Raw genomic sequence first — 25,306 nt, forward strand, 5'->3', positions numbered from 1 at the left:
TACAAGGAATAAATTCAGTGTTTTTCCCCTTCCCTGTGCTGAAAGAGATATTTACAAGGTCAAAGTAAAGAAGAAAGCCTATAAAGATGAGGTATGCATTCTGCAGGTGCAGATTTGATTCCTTTTCAGGGAGGCCTAAGTTAAAAACTCCCTCTTGTGATCGTATTGAAAAAGATTTACAACCCGTCCTCAATCTTGTGGCTGTCTAGATTCTGTGTGGTTGTGTGAGTGTGATTTGGGTGCTTCGGCACCGGTGCACATTTAGGACACTGGCAGCATCCCAGGGTCATAAGAGCGCCATTTGCAACCTTCATATCCAGCTTCTGACAAGCAAAATCAGTGAGGAAGCTAAAAATAAGCCATGGTCATGTGAAGTCACGTTTGATGAACATTGTTGATTTGCTTAACAATTGCAGTAGAACTGATGTCATACGTCAACATGATCATGTAATGCAGGGCTGTCAAACTTGCAATGTCACGTGATGTGTCGCGATGTATCATGACTTTTTTTTCCATTGCCAGCAATGGGGTGGGCACGGTTTTAGCATGACACCCCTAATGTAATATAATGTAATGTTTCACTTAACAGCTGCATTGCTTATAACAGAATTGCTGTCCCAATTACTGTTGTTAAGTGAAGACCATCTGTATCAGGTCACCATCCAATTATCCAATTTATCTATTAGCACATAATTGGGTAATTATTCTCATTGGGTAAAACTCATATCTGACTAAGCTAAGCAGGTCAGTGATGGGGAATCCCCTAGAGATTGCAGGATTTCTAGGGTGGGCTGGACTGTCAAAAAACCCACAAAACATCCTGGTGAAGACACTTCCACAATGCTGCCAAGAAAGCTACACAAATGCATTAAAAGGACCTGAACTCAGCTCCATAGAGATTTTTAAGTCACATTCAACGTTGTTTTGATCCTCACCTCCTCAGGCATCACCCCCTCCATCAATAAAAACTCCAGCGACTATGATTAGCCACTTGATGACTAAGTGTATGGGAACAGACAAAAAAAAATAGAACATGAAAAATAAACAGGAAACATACTTTTACAACTGATGTTCAGAGATATTTTAAAGTCAATTTGTTGACATTTTAAGTGGATTTTTTTTACAGCTGAGTTTAATGAGAAATTGAGTTGGATTTATTACTTAACAAACTTGCTTATGATTGCTTCTAAATATTTTAGTCTTAAAAAATTGGCAGTTACGATAAATATATATGAGAGTATATTGTCTTGGGTGTTAAGGCACTGACATACTTCTGGATCCCTTGAAAGTGTGTGGTTGTCCAGTGTGGGAGAATAGTTTTTACTCCCAAGTATTTATTTCATAGGTTAAATATCCTTTCAGCATAATCCTTATTGCTCAGTACAGTATCAGAACGTAGTATCACATATCACAGTCACATATGAGCTAACATATAACACAACGTGTAACATGCATGATATAACAACGAAGCAACATCGTATAAGAACATGTAAAAATGCATTACATTACATTACATTACGTATGAATATATATTTTGTTTTCTGAAACCATGGCTTAGGAAGTTTTTTAGAGGGCCGCATTTTCTGAATGTAGCAGTGTTATTTAGCAATTCATTGGAGAAGATACTTCTCCAATGAATATAAGGTATCACCTATGACAGGGGTCCCCAACCCCCTGGTCTGTGGACCAGTACCTGCCCGTGGCATGCCAGCAGCCGGTCCGCACAAACAAGCAAAGCCCCATCTGTGGGATGCAGGTGGCACACAACTATGCACTCTCCGATCTGTGGAAAAACCATTCTCCACGGAACCGGTCCCTGGTGCCCAGAAGGTTGGGAACCTCTGTTCTGTGAAACTTTTGCTTCAGTTTTCTGCAGGACTATTCAGTTACGTTTTGTCTATCTATCCCAGGGCTTTTCAACTTTTTCACCCATTGTGCCACTTTTAGGATATGGCAACATCCGAGTACCACCAGTCACCTAGCAAGGTGTCAAAAACTTGATGACCAGAAAATAAAGGAAAGAAGTGATGAACTACATGTAGTCCTCGACTTATAACAGTTCGCTTAGTGACTGTTTGAAGTTACAATGGCACTGAAAAAATGAATCAGTTGCCAAGCATCTGAATGTAAATCACAAGCCCCTGGAGATGCTGCAACATTCCAGCTGATCGGTGCTTCTGGCCTCAGCAGAAGCGCCAGGATCAGTGCCGAGCTCCAGCTGGAGCCTGTCACTGATCCCGGTGCTTCCACTGAGCCCTGACAGCCCCGAAGGAGCTCTGATCCTGGCGCTTTCACTGAGCCCTGACAGCCCTGCAGCTCCAGCCATCTCTCGCTCAGGCTTGTGTGGTGCTTCCATTCCCCTCCCTTGCTACCACTTTTCTAGGATGGTCACGTACCACCTGCCAGGTGCCAATGTACCACAGGTGGTACCCGTACCACTGGTTGAAAAGCCCTGATCTATCCTGTTAGTTGTTATGTCATCTTATGGGCCCTTGGAGACATGCCATACCTGTGGCCACAATTGCTCTGTGGGATAGTTCCTCCCTTCCTGTCTTTATGGCACCCACCATGTTGTTGTAGATCTAGGATATTATGGTTAATTACACAGCCAGCCAGATGTTTAGCCTGATTTTGCATTTTTATCGTCCTGTCAATTTCTTCAAAAGGACCTGGATGAGATAAATGTTGTTTTATGTTATTAAAGGCTTCATCACCGGATGTAATCTGTCCCAAATAAAGCTTCCTTTTGAAATTGATTTGGGTGATTTTGTCAATGCTAATATAGTATTCAAGTGATACTCCAGATGTTTTGGGATTGCACCCAAGACCCCTATTACTATTGGTAATACTTTTGCCTTCTTTGCCTTGCAACAATCATTTTACTTGTATGCGCAGGTGTTTATTTCTATTTTGTCATTTTCTCCATTTCTTTCGCTTCTCTTTTGTTGTCTCCACATACTGCAATCTCCACTATCCAGACTTTTTGTCTTTCTTACCAACAATTATTTAAGTCTAGGATGCTAGGGGGCAGGTGCCTGTCTATTTGAATTCTAAAGTCACTGAGACTTTGTCTATTTTGCGGTCCCACTAGTCCTTGCTTGCAGACAAATGCTATTTCTTGCATATATTCCAATGTACCATTGTTGCTCCTTTGTCATGGTGTTTGTAGTCCGTCTGTGCATTCTTGCAGCAGAGTTCAGGTTTCTGCTTTGAACAGACACAGTTTATAAATGGAAGAAACAAAAATGAGCACAATGTCATTTTTGAGAGCAAGGCTGATATTAGCAATAGAGTTTCTGCTTTGTTTTCCTCAACCAGTGTCTTTGGTTCTGAATTTTAGTGGCTGTTTTGGGATCCTTTATTAACAAAATAAAAAGACTTGAGTGCTCTCTGTGTATTCAGTCCACAACTTTATCTAGATTCTTCCATCATAAAAAAAGATATCCATACACAACAAAGAGTTCTTGTTGGTTCCAGCATGGAATTCAAGATGATAGCTGTCAAGTTAGCTTCTATCTAAGCATTGCCTGCACTCAGATTTAGATGCTATTAAAAATATAATCCCCCTCTCCCCTTCCCCATTTCCCATTTCCTGCACCAGTGGGATTAATGTACGGTAATTATTGTTTTGTGAGCACAGTTCCCTATAAGTATGCATTGGAGATTCTTACAATGTTATCTATCTTTGTTTGGGAAAGCTTTGTTGGTGGCTATTACAAAATCAACTAAGTCATATTCTTCAAAGCCTTGGTTTAGTAAGGTAAATGGCTAATGTGCTGGGACAACATCTTTAATACTCTTGAAATATTGGCCCCTGAGCTGCCATCACCATCTCTGTAGCCTATTTTAATATGAAAATAAGCCCATTCTAAACAAAACTTTATAAGTCAGCAGTTCTGCCCTCCTGTTTTCAGTCGAAATCTGACACTAGCATTAAAATTAAAGTTAAAAATGTCAGCCTTACTCTTTAAAACCTGTCTGAGCAATTAGTCTCCTCATTGTCACAAATTAAATTTTGCCTTTGTTCTTTATATTTCAGTACCATCTTCCTGTGATAGGAGGCTCCTAAGAGGAAACCTTCCACCTATCAATGCACGACCAATGGTAAGTCACCTAAAATGTTCTTTGTGTTTGAAGTTATTTTAAATAAAATTGGCTTTATATATAGTCCTCACTTAATAGCTACCCTGTTTAGTGACTGTTCAGATTCATCATGGTACTGAAAAAGTAACCAGATTTTTTTTACATTGGTTAAGTTTATGATTAATTTAATTGATCCATCCATTTCTATATCCATCCATCCATCCATCCATCCATCCTCTTTTTCTCTAGTATTGCTGTTAGAACTGGAAATTAGAATAAGAGGTAAAATGGAATGTTTTTATTGTGAATGGTTTATTAAAAATAGAATTAAATATATTGCAATATTTGTTAACTTCTTAAGTACTTCGGGTTTTATCCAACTATTCATATGTTCTTTTTCAAAAGCTGTTACAATGCTTAGATTGCTGGTGTCTTTTCTTTCTCTCTTGCTTGCTCCTCTCTTTTATTGCCCACAATTCTTGCTTTTTTTGCCTAGTCTAGTAAAGGATGTCTGACTGTGGTATTTTAAATCTCATTGTTCTTAAAAGATGCCCAGAAGCAAAGCGTTGTGATAAGGAGAGGAGATTTATTGGTGTGCCTGTGGGGAGAGAATTAATTTCAGTATAAATAATACAGTCTCAGTAATATTTAAATGTGATCTTTCACATGAAAATGCTAAACAACGTCACTTTTTTAAAAAACAGGGTGTAGCCTATTTTCAAATCGTTGTGCTCCATCCTTATGCTTTAGCTGGTTGAGAATGTAAAAGAAAGAATGTGTTCAAGTCCTTTTAAAAGAACTTTTCTGGACAGGGGCCTTTGATGTTTTCCTACAAAAGTAGAAAATGTTTTGCTTTGGTTTAACTTTTGAAGATTCCTCTCCTTGTATCCTCGCTTGTTCTCTGCCTGCAATGCATTGTCATTGTTGCGTATCTTCATAGCACAATAAACAGAAGGATACAAGGATTGGTTAGGTAGTGTCATTGCTGGAGGCTAACAAACGAGTCACATTGGCCTCAATCAGAGTTGAGCAGAGAAATAAAAATATATTCTGGAAACAAGCACTGCTGTGTAACCATGTGCCTCTCCTAGATCAACAACAATATTCTGATTTTTCAATTGCTACTGAGCTTGGGTTTAATGGGACCTTGGTTTAATTTGATCTGGGCATGGAATTCTGCGGTTGGCTGATCAGCAAATGCTTGAATACTATTTCCTGGTTTTAGAGAGCATAGTTGGGCGTGATTTTCCAATGTCAAACAATGCAAATGGCCAAAAGATTTATCAGTATTAGTAGTCCTCAACTTACATCAGCCTTGGAGAGGCTGTTCTATAGTCCATGAAAGCACATAAAAGTTGTAAAATACTGTGTGAGTCCCCATTCTATCCCTATGGTCACATGACCACGTATGCAGCACATGGCAACCCACACTCATTTATCACCAGTTGCAGCTTCCCACGGTCATGTGATTTTCCCCTAGTTTATGGCATTATTATTTTTTTGCTGGCTTATAGCAAAAAAATAAAATAAAATCCACCACTTATGGAGAGCGGGTTCGCATTTATGATTTGCTTAACCACCACCATAAAACCAATTGTAAAATTTGTGTCTGGTCACCTTACAATGTTCAATTCTGGTCCCAGTTGCAGTCATACATCAAAGGATCCCTGAAACATAAACAGTCCCAAAGTAATCCTGGTTTTTGTTTCATTTCAAATTGTTATATACCAATCAGAACTTTGCAAAATGTAACGTGAATTGGATCTTTCTAAAGCAATTCAGCTTTAAAGATTGTACTTTACACTGGGTTTTCCCAACCTTTGGCAACTTTCAGATTTACCGTTTCACCGTCCTTAGCAGTGGCTCTGTTTTCCTAGGAAAATTCAGGAGCTGAGGCTTCATTTGCTTAACTTGGGGATGCTGGTTTCTCTCCTTTAGAAAACAAAAACGAATGGGAGAAAAGTGTATATGATAACGCTTTGCCCTTTAAATTTTATTTTAAAAATGTTTTTGTAACATTTAAACAGCAGCAATAATGAACCCCTTGCTGACTCATGCTTCACCCTAAAGACAGTTCATACATATTAAATGTGATGTATGAGTCTGTCTCTTTTGCACATGATTTTGGCTAAAAAGCCACTGCCTTGGTGGCGCAGTGGGCTAATGCCTCCTTAAGTAACACCAGCTGCCTGCAATTAGTGCAGGTTCGAGTCCCACCAGGCTCAAGGTTGACTCAGCCTTCCATCCTTCCGAGGTAGGTAAAATGAGGACCCAGATTGTTGGGGGCAATAAGCTGACTTTGTAATAATGCCGCTTGGGGGGGTGGGGTGAAAGCCCTAATAAGCAGGCATATACACAGAATGAAGGCTATTGCTCAGCACATTGATTTGTGCTTTAGATTGTAAGCCGCCCTGAGTCTTCGGAGAAGGGCGGGATATAAATGGGATTAAAAAAAAATACACGCCCAGTCAAATGATAAAAATAAAAACGCCTGTTTTAATTAAAACTTTTTTAAATTTTCTCAAATTGCTTTTCCCATCTGCAAGAATAAAGCGTATATGACTTCATACTTTAGTCAAGAGTTCAGTATCTTTCCACATTATTGCTTATTTTTAAAAAATGACTCACTGCATCATAAAGTACGATCAGCTCCATTAAATTTTAAAATACTAGGAAGACTGTTTTAAGTCATGCTGTATTTTATTTATTTTATTTTATGGGATTTGTATGCCGCCCTATCTCCCAAAGGACTCAGGGCGGCTAACAATGATAAAAACACAAAATACAAACATTGTTTGTTTGTTTGTTTGTTTCGATTTAGATACCGCCCTCAGGGCGGTTTGCAGGGCAAATTAAAACAGTGCAATGTACAAATTAAAATTAAATTAAATTAATAGCTCCAAAAGAGTTTAAAATTTAAAATTAGAAGGTATTAAATCAAATTATCCCAAATAGTCCAATTAAAAACACAATAAAACAAAATTAAGAAAACCTCCCTTCCATCAGTCCAGGTCGGCCTGTTGAAAAAGTCATGTTTTAAGGTTGCAACGAAAGGAACGGAGATCCGGGGCCATCCGGAGTTCCAAGGGGAGTTGATTCGAAAGGGCAGGTGCCCCCACAGAGAAGGCCCTCCCCCTGGGGGCCGCCAGTCGACATTGTCTGGCCGACGGCACCCTGAGGAGGCCCTCCCTGTGTGAGCGCACAGGGAGATGGGAAATCGTTCCTGGCAGCAGACGGTCCTGCAAATATCCCGGACCTAAGCCATGTAGGGCTTTATAGGTAAGAACCAGCACCTTAAATCTTAAATTTTGTTCTAATTTGCCCCCCAAAATAAATATAGAGTTGCAGACTAGTTACTTAGAAAAACAAAAATTGATGTTTAATTGTTGCTTGTAGCATCTTTTGTGGAAGGGACAACCTTTAGAAAAGCCACTTTTGTAAGAAGTGGAGTATAAAATGGAGTGCATTTTATGGAGTAGTGGAGTAGCCCAAAACATAGTCTTGAATAAAATATGCATGAAATAAAATGCTGGATCAATCATGCAGTGTCACAAAAATCTCATCATCCATTTTTAGAATCCTTTTTAAAGAAAAACCTGTAGAGCTGCTGACAGCTTTGAAGATACAAATAGTCCTTGACTTATGATCATCAATGAGCCCGGAATTATAGTTTTAAGTTATGGCGATTGTTAAGTGAGTCACTAAGTGACTGCACCCAATTTTACAACCTTTTTTGTTGCAGTTAAGTGAATGCTGTGGTCGTGAAATGAACCTAGAAGCAAATGCTAGTCATAAATTCACAGTCCTCTTATTGCAGGTTGCTGCAAATGGCCATAAATGCCAACTGGTTGCAAAATGGCCAAAATGTGAGCACATGACTGCAAGGATGTCGTGATGGGATTGTTGGAACTTTGAAACAGAGTTGTAACTACTGTAGCTCTGGGGATGTCCGTCATAACTTTGAACGGTTGCTAAGTGACTGGTCATAAGTTGAAGACTACCTGTAATACTGACTTAAATAGCTTCATTCTTAATTTGACAGAGGCCCCCCAATAACTAGAGTGAAGTAGCAAAAATTAGGGAAGGAGTAAAAGGGAACGTGGAAGGCTTTGAAACCCAATTGTTAGAATATCTTATGGTCTGCTCCTAAAATTTGACTCTATGCAATTCATGATATGTAATGTAAGGACAGTCCAGGTGTCTTTGTGCATGGGATTGCTCATCAGAAGAGAGTCTTGTGGGAAATTATTTGGGATTTATTACATAGTTTGTGTTCCAAGAATGGCTTTAGAAAGTACCTACGCAGCCTAAGTTCACTGCATTTTGTGGAACTGCAATAAGGTAAAATGCTGTGATGAATTATGCCATGTCATTTTTGAAAAGGAGGCATCGTGAGCTCAAATCATAGTAGTGGGACAGAGTGAGTGTCATTTCTAAGTTTCATCCTATGAAATCCTTTACTTTTAAACAGCCCTTTTGACAATCTCGTAAAAAGTAGTCAGTACAAAAATAACATTTTAAATTCCTGGACCCCTGTAAAATAGATGCAACTTTGAATGTTGTGGTTTGCCTTGATTGGGTACGTGATATGGTGATAACCTAAACCATTTTCTGTCCTGGTTTGTTTGGAAGCTTTATGTGTGATACCCTAGTTCAAAGCAGATTGTAAATATGAGTAATCAATAGGATTTTTTAAAAAATGTTTGAATCCTGATTCATACAAAGGCTAACACAATTCATGTTTAGGCGAGGATTGTGATCAAGCCAATAACTTGTGTGTGATTAGTGTGCACAGAATGTTCTAAATATCCCAAATTATTATAATAAATATCCAATTATGTATGGCTAGATATTGTCAATTTTTGGCTTTATCCATATTTCTGTCCATGGGACTAGTACCACATTCCACACAGTTTCCATTTTATTGTATTTCTACTCTGCTGTTGGGTTCATTTACTGAAGGGGATGAAGAGTTAAATCTTTTAAGATAATTGTGGATTTTTACATATGGTGCATAATGTCAGAGTTAAGCTTCTGTTTACTGAGTAAGTATTAGAATAGGCAACAGAAGTCTCATAAGTGGCTTCTCAACTCTAAAAAACAACAACACTGGCCTTTTTTATTTAGCTACTTAGCCTTTGAAATGGCCTATCAGAAGCAAGTAACTACTCCATATTTTTCCCCCATTGGTACCATTAATGGACTGCCCAAAGGATATTTTCCCCCCTGCTTTGCACTCATGAGTATTGCCATCAAGAATGCATTAGCAAATCCATGTTTGCTTTGGAATAAAGGAAGCCAGCAAATTGACTGAGAGATGATTGTGTGTACTTACAGATGTTTATTATCATAGGAAGGATGTTGGAAAATGTTCTGGGTTTTCCATCTTCTTGGCATGGCTTTATTTTGTAAAGCCAGGTGAGACATAGATATGCAGATTTATATATCATATTGCATGACAAGATATATAAGCTTTTGTTAGGATTGAGTTTAGAAAAGATCTTAGTCTTTCATCCAGCTTGGTTGTTTCCTTGATGACTTTCATTAGGCAGCAATTGTTGGCATATAGCATTTGACATGGTTACTTTATCACTCTTGGAAGGAGGTTAGTAACATATAAGACCCCCCTGCACAAATTTTATTCACATGCTGCAGGGTAGGTTAGGCTGACATTTCAAAAGGAGTTAAATGTCATCCAGTGAGTTTAATGGACCGGTATTTACTGGGCTCCTGGGTGCATGGCTTATTCTTAGAATAGACAATATTTGGTCCTTCAAGTGTTCACTTTTGTTTGGTCAATGGTGGAAGAGTTGGGGGTACAAAGAATCTATTAAGATAACAATTGATGTTTCTCTGTAATTACTGGGATATAGCAGGGATACTTTAAAGGCTGGTCAAGAACCATCATAAAGATAAGTTCTTTGATTTCCAGTAATACTCCATATAACTACATCTTCTAGGTAGGAAAGAATGAGGCTGTGATTTGTTCTCAAAAGATAATGAAAAAAAATCAGAATGATATTTTCCTTTCAAGGAGATTGTCAATGTTGCTAATGGACTGCTTGGTTTGAAGATAATGGACAGTCTTATATCCTCTATTCCATCTCAAGGTTTTAAGCGTATGGTTTCTATAAAGTTTGCAATTGTTCAATAGTAATTTGAATTACTAGAGGAGATCAACCCTGATTGCTCTTTAGAAGGCCAGATCCTGAAGTCGAAACTCAAATACTTTGGCCACCTAATGAAAAGGAAAAACTCACTGGAGAAGAGCCTAATGCTGGGAAAGATCGAGGGCAATAGAAGAAGGGGACGACAGAGAATGAGGTGGCTGGATGGAGTCACTGAAGCAGTAGGCGTGAGCTTAAATGGACTCCAGAAGATGGTAGAGGACAGGAAGGCCTGGAGGACGCGTTGTCCATGGGGACGCGATGGGTTGGACACGACTTCGCAACTAACAACAACAACAATTTGAATTAAATTTGAGTTGAATTAATTTATAATTCAGTGTGCAGTGAGAGAGTCCAGTAACTGTTTATTGTGCAGTATAAAGCAGACCAATATGTTAAGCAATTGTGTCTTCCGTTTGTTTGAGCATAGCATGCCGCATGACCATAGCAACTATGTTTTGTTGATCCAGATTTGGGGATCAGTGTGCAGTGTGATCTGAACATCTGCCCTTTTATTTTAAGTGAAAGTGGAAATGGTTGTTTGGGTGTAAACCTCCATGTTTCCCCCCCCCCTGTGGCCTCATTTTAAAATGACAGAATGGTAATGCAGAAAACTAGAATGCATCTGAGGCTCCCCCTTAATTTTCCAAGCAGAAATCCAGGTAAACTGTCGATGAATATACAGATGACTTTGTAGAAAATGGCTTTGGAGACTTTCTTTACACAGACCTCAATAGCTTAATCTCATGTCTCATCTCTTGCAAAATATATGGCAGCTTTTACTATTCAACTAGTCTGACGTGCTTTTCTGACTTCTCTGGGAAGCCCCACAAAATCCCCCAAACCTTCCTCAGTTTCATATTTAGTGATTTAACCCATTCAACTCTTCTATGTGGAAACTGCTGAAGACAATGTGAAAAAAACTGAATTCAAGATGAGAACATAAGAATTGTTATAATCCCTCCAGGGGTTCAGTTCAGGCTGGTCTCATTAGCCAACTATGGCATTGATCATAACAAAAACACCTTCTTTGTCTTGTAGTGGTACAGGTTGTGCACTGTGAAACCCAGTTTCCAGATATGGCTAAAGCAGGAAATGTCAGCAGAAACTCCGAATATGTGTAATCTGCAGAGAATTCTTTCCCTTCCCTCCATTACTAGAGGAAAAAAAATGTCTTGTGTTCTTTTAAAAATAAACGAATAAGGAAAAATAATAATAGGACTTCACATTAAGGCCAGGACACAAACTCTAGGACAGTGATGGCGAACCTTTTAGAGACTGAGTGCCCAAACTGCAACCCCAAAACCCACTTGTGTATCATTGGCTGCCGGGTGGGTGTGGCCCTTTGGGTGGGTGTGGCCAATTGGGTGGGCATGGCTGCAGTGGTAACGGCTGACTGGGTGGGACTAAAAAGTTCAATCAATCAATTCCAACTTCACAAGAACTTTTTTTTTCCCCGCGAGAAGTTGAAATTGATTAATTGAACCTTTTTTTTGGTACATGGCGCAGAGGCCTAAAGCGAAAAGTTTTTATAAAACCCAGCTGAAGGCCTAGGAGTGGGGCGACAGCGTGCGTGCCCACAGAGAGGGCTCTGCGTGTCACCTGTGGCACCTGTGCCCTAGGTTCGCCACCACAGCTGTAGGAGATAGCTGGCTTACACCAAAGCTAACAGTTTTTACTTCTTTTGCTAAATTCTAGTAATAAAAAAAATGTATGAAGCTGTGTCATAGTCTTGTGAACATCTCCAGCCCTGTTTCACTAAATTTGCTGCCTTTTCTGAGTGTGGGGAAACTAGCAAGACAGGGATGAGATCATGGGATATCTTTAGTTTGGAGTCTTACTTGCTCCTTGTAGACCAAGGGGAAACAGCTGGGAGGGAGGTTACGCTTTCCAGTGGTTCTACATATTCCCTCTAGTGTTGCATTCTTTCTTTCAAAATAAACACCCCTGCGATGGAGAATTACACAAGCCGTGCTTTCATAGCAGTTCTGAAATATAGATCAGAAAAATATGGTTTATTACCCCATACATGTTAATGAACGAGCAGAACCTCAGTTATAACCAACAAAGTATAAATAGAAAACGTCTTAATTTAGAATTCACACTCAAGAGTATTGTTATATTTTGAACTGTGATATCCAATATTTTTTAAAAAAAAAGACTTCTGGTTTTTAAACTTAAGGTGTGAGCACAGATTTTGCAGCAGGGAAGCAGATTTCTAATTTGGAAATTAAAGATCCAAACTTCTCTCTACATTTTGAAACCAAATATGTCGAGCACAAATGAAATTAAGTTTTAGTAGACATGCACTGTGTAAATGTTCTAGGAAGGCAACTAATTTCATTTCTGCTAAATCAACTGATATTTTAGCCTGTTTAATTATGTGTTCCTTATGGTAGCATACAGAAGAGGATAAATTGAATGGATCAAGGCAAGTAAGAGATGAATATAAGATAAGGTGGATGTGACTAAATGATATATTTTGTGTGTCTGAACATGCACAATAAGCTTTTGGGATAACATGTCATATCAGCCCAAAACTATCATAGGATGAAGGTCTCTTCAATGAAAATTGAAGAGTATTTATTGGCTACCATGTTGGTTCTCCTGCACATTGATAGGTAGATTTTTTTTTTTTTGCTTCCTAGTCCAGGGCTGAGAAAAATCATCCATGTATCTTCTGAACCTAGGAGAGAACCAGAACTGGCTCTCCTCATTCTTAATCTAGTACTTTAATCACTGCACTACTATGGGTCTCATGGATGGATAGTTGTAAAAACGAAATGTAGAAGCAGATCTTATTTTAATGGGTTAGTTGGTAGAAATAGTCCCCTTATTCCTGACCATCTCTTAAACTGGACAACGTTTAATTAAGCAATTAAGCAAATTAAGGTAAGGTTTTTAGGGTGAGGGGATGAAAATAACCATCCCAAGAACCTCCAGAAAGTGCCTGAGTAAGGGGATGGTGTTTCCTGCTTATGCTTTGAAGTTGAAAAACATCCTCCAAAAGAAGAGCAGAAGGAACGATGACAAAAGAGTCCTTGGTTCACCTCCTTACCTATTTGCTCTCTGCTTTTTACTGCCACGCCATACCAGCCTTTCTGCTGCCTTCCCAGCCATGGTGAGGTTGCCACCATCACCCCCACTTCAACAGGCCCACCTCTTGCCTGATGCAGGCCACTGCTGTTATGTCCCTCCTCATTACTTGGACCTTCCACTATATTCTCAACTAATTCACACAGATAAGATGTCCAGCTTTGACAATTCAGGTGAAGTGGCGGAACATTGGTCTATGAGCCGTGAGGCGCAGTGGTTAGAATGCAGTACTACAGGCTACTTCTGCTGACTGCCGGCTGCCAGCAGTTTGGCAGTTCGAATAACTCACCGGCTCAAGGTTGACTCAGCCTTCCATCTGTCAACGCTGTGACAGTGGATGTCCACGCTCTGACAACTGAGATTCAGCAGCCATTTTACCTTTGCTTTTAATGTGCCTTTTCTGTTCTTTTAGAGTTCAGGTGTAGAAGGAGGGAATGGGGTAAATGCTTGAGGGTTTAGCTAGCCATAACAATGCAGAAGTGCGGGAACTCAAGGACATTGTCTGATAAGCTTTTGGCGGGCTGAGGAGTTGCGCTAATTGAGGAATGTGATTTATGACAGCTTTTGTGGGGTGAGAATTGCAACTCCTTACTTTGTATCTGGGGGGAGGGAATCTCAGTCTTGGGTTCAACTATGTAAGTGCCGATACTTTTGTTTCCTGGATAAAATGTACTTCGAGGAAGAAATTCTTGCCTTGAAGTTCTTTTAATTGGTTTCATCTATCAGAACTATGACATCTTCCTTCCGAGGTCGGTAAAATGAGGATCCAGATTGTTGGGGGGGGGTCAATATGCTGAGTCTGTAAACCGCGTAGAGAAAGGCTGTAAAGCACCGTGAAGCGGAATATAAGTCTAAGTGCTATTGCAAGTTGGCCATAAAGACTTCAAGAGGCAATAGGGGTGAAGAGGAGAAGAGGTTGACCAAACAACACCTGAAGCCCAGTTGCTAAAGAAGCGGCAGCATTGTTCCCCTGCAACCCTTTTGGTCTTGGAAAGTCTTCAGCAATTGAAGGGCAGTTGGTTCCCCTACCGGGTGGTAGTTGGTTATACAGAATATTGTTTCACAGCATAGTAGGATGTTGATTACTAGTACTGTTTTTGTCTACTGTTATGAAGATGGAGAGGTAATAAATGATGAGTTGTCATAGCTAACAAATGACAGATTTGAGTCCAGCAAGAGAAACAGAGATATAACTACTCTTATCATGCATCATTTCCCCCCTTTCTTTTTGGCAAAAGGAAGCTCTGGAAAATTAGGAGGCAGAGAGATGGACCTCTGTCTACTGCCGAGAGGATTTGGGCGGCAGGGTGGGGGGAAGAAATCCTCTTTTTTTCTCCTTTGCCTCAGTGATACTGTTACAGCTGCCAGCCTTTGCTTATATATTCAGAAGTTCCTGGGGATATTCCCATAAGACATTACTCTCAAGTACCAGTTTTAAAATAAGAAGGTGCTTATACCGTTATCTACTGGCAGTGGAGTTGGCAAAGAGAAGGAAGGGAGAGAGTTATTTTGCGTAAAGTGAAAGTGAAGAGAACATAAAACATTTGTGAATACAGCTCTTGCACATCCACTAAATCACTTTTAATATGCAAAGGTGCTTCATATGGAGCTGGACTGTTGATTTATTTTATTTTATTTTATTTTATTTTATTATTATTTTATTTTATTTTATTTTATTTTATTTTATTTTATTTTATTTTATTTTATTTTATTTATTATTTTATTTTATTTTATTATTTTATTTTATTTTATTTTATTTTATTATTATTTTTTTATTTTTATTTTTATTTTTATTTTATTTTATTTGCTAGCTAGCTAGCTAGCTAGCTTTGCATTGAGTTCCTTGTGATTTCTGAGTTTATTTTCAGTGGTGATTCTAGGTCTTGAAGCTGAATACAAAGCTTATGCTCTTCCAATGAATTCAGATCTTGATCTGACTAATCCTAATTGAATACTCGCCCAGAAGTATATTGATTCCTAGGGCAGCGAGAGAGCTTAGGGCTTCTGTTTCTTGCTTAATTAGTAAAATCTTCCCTTCCCTACTCATTGGCAGCCTTTGGAACAAGTTTAAATTAGTTGACCCCTAATTTAATAAACAAGTGTTTGAGTGAGGATGGGCATGCAAAGACACATTAGGTACTGCTTTGCATAAGAGGTAAATATATTTTTTCTTGCCTAGCTTTGTTGCACTCAAAGATAAAATGATGAACAGCCGGTTACTATTCCATAGTGTTGACCTTAAACATTTTTTTTATTTTCTTGTTATGCTCTCTAGGAAGATCACAGTAGTTCATTTTACCTGGTAACATTTCCTTTAACTAATAGTAAGCAAAGCATGAGCTTTGCGTTTATCAGACTCTACATTCAGTTCTTGGAAAGAGTTTGGAATGAGCTCCTACATGGATTCGTAGCTGGCTGACTAGCCGTACTCAGTGTGTGGTCCCCAATGGAAGCACATCTACATGGAAAGAAGTGTGTATTGCGGTGCCCCAGGGCTCTGTTCTGGGCCCCATGCTCTTCAACATCTTCATCAGTCTTCATCAATGATTTGGATGAGGGGATAGATGGGGAACTCATCAAATTTGCAGACGAAACCAAGCTGGCAGGAATAGAAGAAGATAGGCTTGAAATACAGAAGGATCTTGACAAATTTGAACACTGGGCGCTATCTAGCAAAATGAAATGCAATGGTGAAAAAAGTAAGGTTCTACATTTAGGCAAGAAAAAACAAATGCACAGGTACAATTTAGGTGGTTCCTTGCTCAATAGTAGTAACTATGGGAGGGATCTCTGAGTCCTAGTGGACAATCACTTAAATATGAGCCAGCAGTGTGCTGCAGCTGCCAAAAAAGCCAACACAGTGCTAGGCTGCATTAACAGAGGGATAGAACCAAGATCACGTGAAGTATTAATACCACTTTACAATGCCTTGGTAAGGCCACAGTAGATTTTAAGAAACTCCCTAGTGCAGGGGTAGGCAACCTTGGCATTTTTTATGACTCGTGGACTTCAGCTCCCAGAATTCCTGAGCCAGCATAGCTCAGCTTGGAAACATCTCCCTTTCCCCTCAGCATGGCTGGCTCAGGAATTCTGGGAGTTGAAGTCCATGAGTCATAAAAGAGCCAAGGTTGCCTACCCCTGGTATAGGGCTCCCTGCCTGAGCAGGGGGTTGGACTAGATGATCTCCACGGTCCCTTCCAACTTCTATTATTATTATTATTATTATTATTATTATTATTATTATTATTATTATTATTATTATTATTATTATTATTATTATTATTATATGAAATGGAGCATTTGGATTTATAAAACAGCTTCTCTAAAGAAACAGATGGACCGTGCAAATATACTAGCCTCTAAGAAACCTGAATTAAGGAAAATTGTCTTCATAGGATGTTTATTATAAGTGCCATGTGGTCCTATTTTCTAATATTCCTCTCCATGTTTTTGTGAACATTGAAAGCAGCTGTGTGTTTACTGATTGTGCAGATGTAGGGGTGGAGGGTGGGGAAAATTTTAAACACTGTTTCAGTGATTTATTTATTTTTTAGAAAATTATATAGGAGGTAACTAAAAAAACAACTTTGCGTTATTCTTGTTCATGGCAAACAACAAAGGAAAAATTCACAGACGTATCAGATACATAACGTATAAATTAAAGAGAAGAGTAGATAGGGAAGGTTAAAAAGGAATGAGAGTATAAGCTTGAATAGTCACAAGATCAAATGAGGCATTCGTTAATTTTACTTCTATTAGTGCAGTTCATCAGAAGTTCAAGTAATTCAACTGAGCAATTGAATGGAACAGTGCATCATGCTAAACTACTGTTTACGGATAGCCTAAGCAAAGAAATAATCCACTGAACTGGAAGTTATTTTTTTCACATAGGAAATTGTCTGTGAGAATACAGGATTCCACCTTGATTGCAAAGTTACAAATCTGTGTTGCATGCAAGCCTTCATAGTGGCTATGGAAGCCACCAGCGGTGGAAGAATTCTTCTTGCTAATGACAAGTCAAGAAGCTTTAAGATGAAAAATGGATGAGGCTGCGTGAGAGGCAGCAACAATTGACTATTGGAAGAAAAATGTCACAAAAGATTAGATGTATAGTGGAAGATGATGTGTTTCCCAAACAGGGTTCTGGGAATTGTTATAGCTGGCATGTTTTGAACAGGATCAGTGGGGGAAAAAAAAGGGGTCTCATGAAATTTTATAGGTTGATCCACTGAAGTAGATGCCAATTTCACATTCAAGAAACCAGCAGCTCCTAGCAATTGATTAGTGGCTGATTATTGTCAAAGCGTCATGTACCGTTTTCTTAAGAAGAATCTTAAATAATGCATTTGAGAAAATAAGGTCACCTTCCTGCCTTATGTTTAAAGCATCTGAATCTAATTTTCAGCAATAAAGACTGGGAGAACAATGGAAACAACCCAAGCCAGTCCTTAGGCTTATAAAACTTATAGCTGATGAGATGAAAAACTTTATAAATCATTATAGTAAATAAAATTAAAAGAAAGAGAGATGGGAAATGAATGAAAGAGGACAGTTGCAGCATTTGATTTCCAGCTCTAATATCATATAAGCATCTGCGTCAGAAAAAAAATTAAACCAAAGTATGGTGCTTTTTCTAAGATCATCTCAGCCATTCAGGTCCTTTGAAACCCATCTAAGCTTAATTTATTAATGTATTTCTGGCAGTATCTGACTTTTCCTCGCGTAACATCTTTGCACCACTTTGGATAGTTTTAAAAACTTACAAAAATAGACCCATAATGTAAGCAAAACAATGAAAAGCAATTGATCTACCTATACACAATAAAAACAGGCATGTATTGTAGTAAAATTTAATATTGCCTTTGGAATGAATAATTTCCTAAAGAGTGACCAACAAGGAACTCCTCTTCACTTGAGGACATTATAGGATTTCTTGTCCCTCACTCTTTAACAATCTTTCAAAAAGGCTTGTTTTCTCCTGCAATTCTCAACATTTAGTCCATTCCTTTAGTTATATGTGTCTGTCTGTCTGTATTGCTTCAGACCAATTGAACACAAATACAATACTTCAAAGTACAGGAAAACCAAGCCTGAAAATAGTAAAGAAAAGGAGGTTTCAACTGACTCTTCTAAGGGGTAGCAGTCGCTCAGCACTTGAAGGACGTCTCCTATTACATCCACGCAGCCCACCAGGAAGAGGAGAAAGGGCATCTTATGGGTCCCATTGATTAGGCATGTCTAGGACTATGGAAGGGACGCGGTGGCTCAGTGGGTTAGGACGCTGAGCTTGTCGATCAGAAGTTCAGCAGTTTGGTGGGTTGAATCCCGAGTGCCGCGTAACAGAGTGAGCGCCTGTTACTCGTCCCAGCTTCTGCCAACCTAGCAGTTCGAAAGTAGAAAAATAGGGAACACTACGGTGGGAAGGTAACAGCGTTCCATGCGCCTTTAGCGTCTAGTCATGCCGGCCACATGACCACGGAGACATCCTCGGACAAGCGCTGGCTCTTCGGCTTTGAAATGGAGATGAGCACCAGCCCCTAGAGTTGGAAACGACTAGCACGCATATGCGGGGGAACCTTTACCTTTACTAGGACTATGGAAAAGGGCCTTCTAAATGGTGTCCCCTTTTTATAGAACATGGTTCCCCTTGAGGTACAGTTGGCTCCTACCCTTTTGCTCTTCAGAAAGGACCTTAAAATGTGACTTTGTCATCAGGTCAGGGGACCATGAATGGAGATGGAGCTGATCAAGTTACTGATTTGATTGTGTTGTTGCTGCCGTAGGGTGTAGAATATGGCTTTTCTTATTAGTTTTTTATTACATAGTGGCTTTTTTTTAATGCTGTAAGTTTCCCAGAGTCACCTATGGGTGAATTTGGCAGCTGCTGTATATAGATTTGTTTAGTAAGTAAATAATAATTAAAAAAATTGTTTACCAAGAACCCTGGAAATGCACTTGTGTAGAAATACAGAGACATAAAAAACTGATGGCAGAAAAAGACCTAGTGGTCCATCAAGTCTTCCCTTTGACTTTATTTGTTTTTTGTTGTATTTATTATTTTTCATATTTTTTATTTTTAATGTTGGTTGGATGATAGACATGTGTTTATCTCAATTACTGATGATTGACCACTGCCTGTGCTGGAAGTTGGAAACATTACCTTTTGAACTTCCCTCCTGTCAAACTCAATTTCATTGAGGGCCGCATCAGCATTGCGGTTGCCCTCAGGGGGCCAGGTGGGTATGGCCAGGGTGGGTGTGGCCTACTGGCTGGGCGTGGCCAGCTCTACATAGTTCACATCAAGGGTGCCTATGGGGGCCTGGGCAGGAGTGGGACAGATCTGAGGGTTTCTGGCAGGAGGAGGGCCAAGGCAGTGGGGGCTGTTCCCTCACTGTTTCCAGGATGGCTTCACGGGCCACATGAAACCACTTTGCGGGCCAGATCCGCCCCCCGGGCCTTGTGTTTGACATGTCTGGGTTATGCCCTCGTGTTCTTGATTTTTGTTTAATATTGAAAATACAAGTACCTGGCCTCTGGAATGAGGTTCCCCCTGAGGTCCAGATGGCCTCTACTTCTATTTAGAAGAGTTGTGACAACCTAGCAGTTTGATCAGTCCGTGGGCGAGAGAGAGTGAAGAACCTAACCTTATGTATATTTTTTAAATGGGTTATTCTTGTATTTTTCCTTGTGTGAGATGTTGTGAGCTGCATAGAGTCATTAGAAGTTGGGGAGCAAACACGTTTGATAATCTTGCAGTCATGTTTGGTAGTTGACCATGTCTGATTTTATAAGAGAAGTTTACGCAGACAGACAACTACAACTTTGGACAATTTGGTTTATGAGTGCCAGGCTTCATGGGTGGTACAATGGACAGTTTAGCAATACATGACTTACTGACACAATCTCTCTGTCTGAACGTATATGAGTGCTCTTAGGAGTATGGAACATTAATAGAATAGAATTCTTTATTGGCCAAGTGTGGTTGGACACACAAGGAATTTGTCTCCGGTGCATAAGCTCTCAGTGTACATACAAGCAATAGTGAGAAATCATGATCATAATCAACATAAGAAATACATTCATCATAAATCATTAAATACAACAAAATCATAAGATGCAACACTTAGTGATTGTCATAGGATACAAGCTAAGCAAACAGCATAAATCATACTAGGATACTGAATAAAACAATATAAATTGTAAGATGCAAGCACTAAAGTTATAGTCATAAGAAGATAAGGATAGGTAAAGGAAAGGTGAGAATAATAGTAATACAGCTTTACTAAGTAGTTGGACAGTGTTGTAGGAATTAGTTGTTTAACAGAGTGAGGGCATGTGGGGGGACTGTCCTGTGTCTGGTTGTTTTGGCGTGCAATGCCCTATAGCGTCATCTTGAGGGAAGACGATATATAATAATATACAGTAGTACTCGAGTTACGACAATAATAGAGTCTGCCTGTTAAGCTTGTATGCCTTGACAGTGATAAAAAGGGTCACCCACATGAACGGCCTGATTTTATGGTCTTTTTTTGCTGTTGTTGTTAGGTAAACATCATGTTTGCTAAGCAAACCAGTGGTTCATTCTAGCCCAGTTTTGCCAGAATCCACAAGTAAAGGCCAGTTTTCTGCAAAACTATAGTAAAATGAGGTCCCATGACTGTGTGAGGCTACAAACAGCTATAAATTGCAGGCCAGTTGCCAAGCACTGCCAAGGTGTGTATGTATGTCGTAAATAGATTTTGGCACTTTGGTACCAGTCATAACTCAAGGACTACACACATGTACCTGTTATCTCTGTAACAGGCACCATGCCTCCTATGCGGAGCATATGAGATATCATATAAATATCTTACGATCACATGGGGAGATACTTTAGGTGTGCTGTAATGGAAGTGAAAATCTTTGGCTGTATCGTTTTGAAGACCTAAATGCCAAATCATCTGTTTAACTTCCAGCTAAGGCCTTATTATGGTGAAGTGATAATACAGTCAGGAGCGACAAGCCACAGTTTGTCAAATCAAAATCAGTTTGCCTCCTTAGGAATGAGATAAAGTAAGATGATGATTGAGTAAGATGAACAAGGGCCTCGCATGAGAGAAAATGTGTTTCCCTACTCTAAGCATCGTCTCATGTTTATAATATGGCAACTGTCCTTTTGCTTATGCTGGCTTCTACTTTCTCTTACACATTCTTATCCAATTCACTTCGGTTTAATTTCAACAGCTGGGGTACTTGCAGTGGGCGGCAAAACGTATTCTCTAATATTCACTTTTAGAATCAGAGGAAGAAAGTGATAAATGGTGTCGAACAGACTATAAAATTGGCTTTATGGAAAAGGTGGACCTGCCATTACTAACTGCGGCAAGGTAGACATCATGGGAGCAAATTAAATGCAACCAGACTAATCTAAGACTTACTGGCTTTTCAGAGCTTCAGAGGGCATTAGTGTTCCATTGCTGTCAGCTGTTGAACAGCTGAATTGAATAAAATAACATTGCACTGGGCAATTCAAGTGTTGACAGATCATAACTTTTGGGCCTGTACTAACAAGAGGTCCTTTCAACTAGCAGGCAGGGGCAGAGAGAGCTTGTTGCTGTATACCAATTGAGCATTATCCAAATAGACCTTCACAGCCGCCAAAGAGGTCTCCGTTGCTAGGGTGGCTTGAATCTGAGGAGATCAAAACTGCTGAGTGAAGAGTCTTGAAAGTTATTTATTACTTTGTTTTCCATTGAGACCTGAATACAGAATTAGTCCTCTCTCTATATATTTCTGCTACCTGATAAATCAGTGACGAATAAAGTGCACCTTCCAGATGTTGATGGGCAGTGGTGAGAGGGGTTGAGAGATGCTACTCAACACCATCTGAAAAGTTGCCGTGTTGCTCACCTCTGTCTTCACATGAGTCTGCCAAACAGAAAACATCTCTATCACCAGGAAGGGTGAGGTCCAGATGTGTTTCTCTGTGGATTGAAAGAATTCCTAGCACATCTCTGTATGAAATACAGATAGTCCTTCACTTGCGACTGATCACTTAGCGACTCTTTAAAGTTAGAGTACCAAAAGGTCCTTTGAGCTGATGATCACATTTCAGGCACTCTGCCAATAATCCACACTTATTTGCAACATTTTTGCAGACAACTGGCATTTGCTTTCAGTTTTTGGCAAAAAAAGAGGGAACAGTGGTTTTGCTTAATGACCACTTAACAATTGCTACAAAAATGGTGATAAAATTGGGCTATCCATGCAATGGACAGTCCACTTTATGACCATCTCAATATATGACCGTAATGGGCATTGCCAAGGACTGCATATACTAACATTTTTCACATTGCTACCGCTTTCTAAGAAGGCTAGGTGACTGCTTTCTTGTAGATCAGCTGAAGTTTAATATGATTTCACTTTCCTATCTGCATTCACTTAAACGCTGTCCTATCAAACACGAGTAGAACTTCCTTGTTTTCAGTGCTCAAGCTGAACTGGAACAAACTTTCCTAAATATATGTTCTGATTATCTTTGCTTGTCCTTTTGCAAAAAGCCTAATAATATTTTTTTCCCCTCAGAGACTTCTTGCTTTGCTGCTTCCCATGTCTTTTGAACCAGGGGTCCCCAGCCCCTAGTCCAGGGGTAGGCAACCTCGGCTCTTTTATGACTCATGGACTTCAACTCCCAGCATTCCTGAGTCTGACTCAGGAATTCTGGGAGTTGAAGTCCATGAGTCATAAAAGAGCCGAGGTTGCCTACCCCTGCCCTAGGTCCATAGACTGGCACTGGTCTGCAGCATGCCAGCAATCGGGCCGCACAAACAAGCAAAGCCCTATCCACGGGATGTAGGCAGTACACAAAACCATTCCCCCTCTGGCCCACAGAAAAACCTTTCTTTACAATATTGGTCCCTGGTGCCTAAAAGGTTTTTTTTTGGGGGGGGGGGCACTGTTCTAAACAACAACTGTGTAGTTTCTCATAGTCTCATTTACTACCTAAATAAACAGTTCAGTAGCCCTGTTTGAGTAGTCATTTCTCATGTAATTACTAGGTTGTATTCCATACACAGGGATGTGGTAGCTCAGTGGGTTAGGATGCTGAGCTTGTCGATCAGAAGGTTGGCAGTTTGGTGGGTTGAATCCTGAGTGCTGCGTAACAGAGTGAGCGCCTGTTACTCGTCTCAGCTTCTGCCAACCTAGCAGTTCGAAAGCACGTACAAAATGCAAGTAGAAAAATAGAGACCACTATGGTGGGAAGGTAACAGCGTTCCGTGCGCCTTTGGCGTCTAGTCATGCCGGCCACGTGACCACGGAGACGTCCTCGGACAAGCGCTGGCTCTTCGGCTTTGAAACGGTGATGAGCACCAGCCCCTAGAGTCAGAAACGACTAGCATGCATGTGCGGGGGAATCTTTATTTTTACCTTTTTATTGCATACACAAATGATTAAGACTCTGATATGTATAGTAGGTGTATTCTCTGATTTTCATTTCATTTGCCCCCACTACCAACTTAAACATGTGAGATGTGAACATCTGTATTAGCTTCTGCTTCTGACTGGAGTAGTCTGCAAACCCTGTAAATAAGTCAATATATAAATAATTATATATAAATACATTGAGATTCCAAATACTGTTTTTACTTTAAATCACTCATTTGGAAATTTCTGTTTCTTCAGAATGATCACTTGAAAGACTTTTGCCTTCGGCATCTCAGCTTTTATAACAACAGGAATGAAATTCTAATACTTGCAACATTAGCAACATACTGATTAAGTTTATTGGGGGGATTAAACCTTTCTGCACAGCTAGAATAAATTAGAATGTCCTTCAAATGAGCAGAGAAAATGAATGCCCAACATATGCTTAAATACCAATTTGTTAGCAGTGTATGATCTATGGTTTATTTCCATTTGGATTAGCAATTAGCCTCCCACTAGCAAAATGTCAATTGCTGATGAAGTAGAAGGAGCAGAAAACACTAGACTGATAATAAAAATGTTCCCCAAATCCAGCAGTTACCTCTGCTGTTGCTCAGTTAAATTGGTTACATATAATAATAATAAAATATAAACACATGAATCTTTCAGAAATCAGAAGAAACATCCCCCGCATACCAGTGCAACATAATCCAATATTATTATCTCTACATTTATATAAAATCTTTTATCTCCCTCTCTCCAATATAGACCACATTCTTTTAGGGATAATAGGAAATACTTTTCAAAAGGAGCCTGCAGTTCCACCAATGCTTCTATCAAACCCACTCTCCTTTAAAACCCTTTCCCCCATATAACATCTTTCAGTTTAGGGTAGTTTCATGGGCATTCATTATATGTACATAGCATGTTAAACTTGATAAATGTTGATCATTGTTTCTTTGGGGTCATTTGTTGGTTTGGAGTCTTATGAAAATACAGTCCATTTAACAATAACAAGAGTTGGAAGGAACCTTGGAGGTCTTCTAGTCCAGCCCCCTCTTCAGGCAGGAAGCCCTATACCATTTCAGACAAACGGTTGTCCAATCTCTCCTGAAAAACTTCCAGTGTTGATTAATTGTTCTCACTATCAGGAAATTTCTGCTTAGTTCTAAGTTGCTTTTCTCTTTGATTATCAGTTTCCATTCATTGCTTCATGTCTTGCCCTCAGGCCCTTTAGAGAATAGGTTGACCCCATCTTTTTTATGGCAGCACCTTAGATAATGGAACACACTTAGTCCTTCTTTTCATTAAACTAGACATACCCAATTCTAGCAGTTGTTTTTCATATGTTTTAGCCAGTGCTTTTCTTTTTTTTAAAAAAAAGGTACCAGAACACTCATCTTGGCGGGTGCAGGAGGGGGGGCGCGGGGGCGCTGCTACGGTCATGGGTGCGAAGGGTGTTGGCGGTGGGTTGCCCCCCGGGGCTGGAGCCGGTGCGGCTGGTGCTGTGGGAGCAGCAGGGCCTGCTCTATATGGCGGGGCTGCGCGGTGCGGGC

General features: G+C 39.7%; 1 protein-coding gene across 3 annotated transcripts in view; it reads left to right on the forward strand.

Annotated features, from left to right (window-relative positions):
* TBL1XR1 (TBL1X/Y related 1) overlaps positions 1-25,306 on the forward strand; it is a 237,376-nt gene that overhangs the window by 104,490 nt on the left and 107,580 nt on the right. For all 3 annotated transcript variants that reach the window (XM_083363593.1, XM_083363594.1, XM_083363592.1), the window contains exon 2: positions 4,040-4,104. The gene's annotated coding sequence lies outside the window, so the exon portion shown is untranslated. The remainder of the gene's footprint in view (positions 1-4,039; positions 4,105-25,306) is intronic.

Source organism: Vipera ursinii (genome assembly GCF_947247035.1).
Source record: "Vipera ursinii genome assembly, chromosome: 5".
NCBI lineage: Eukaryota > Metazoa > Chordata > Lepidosauria > Squamata > Viperidae > Vipera > Vipera ursinii.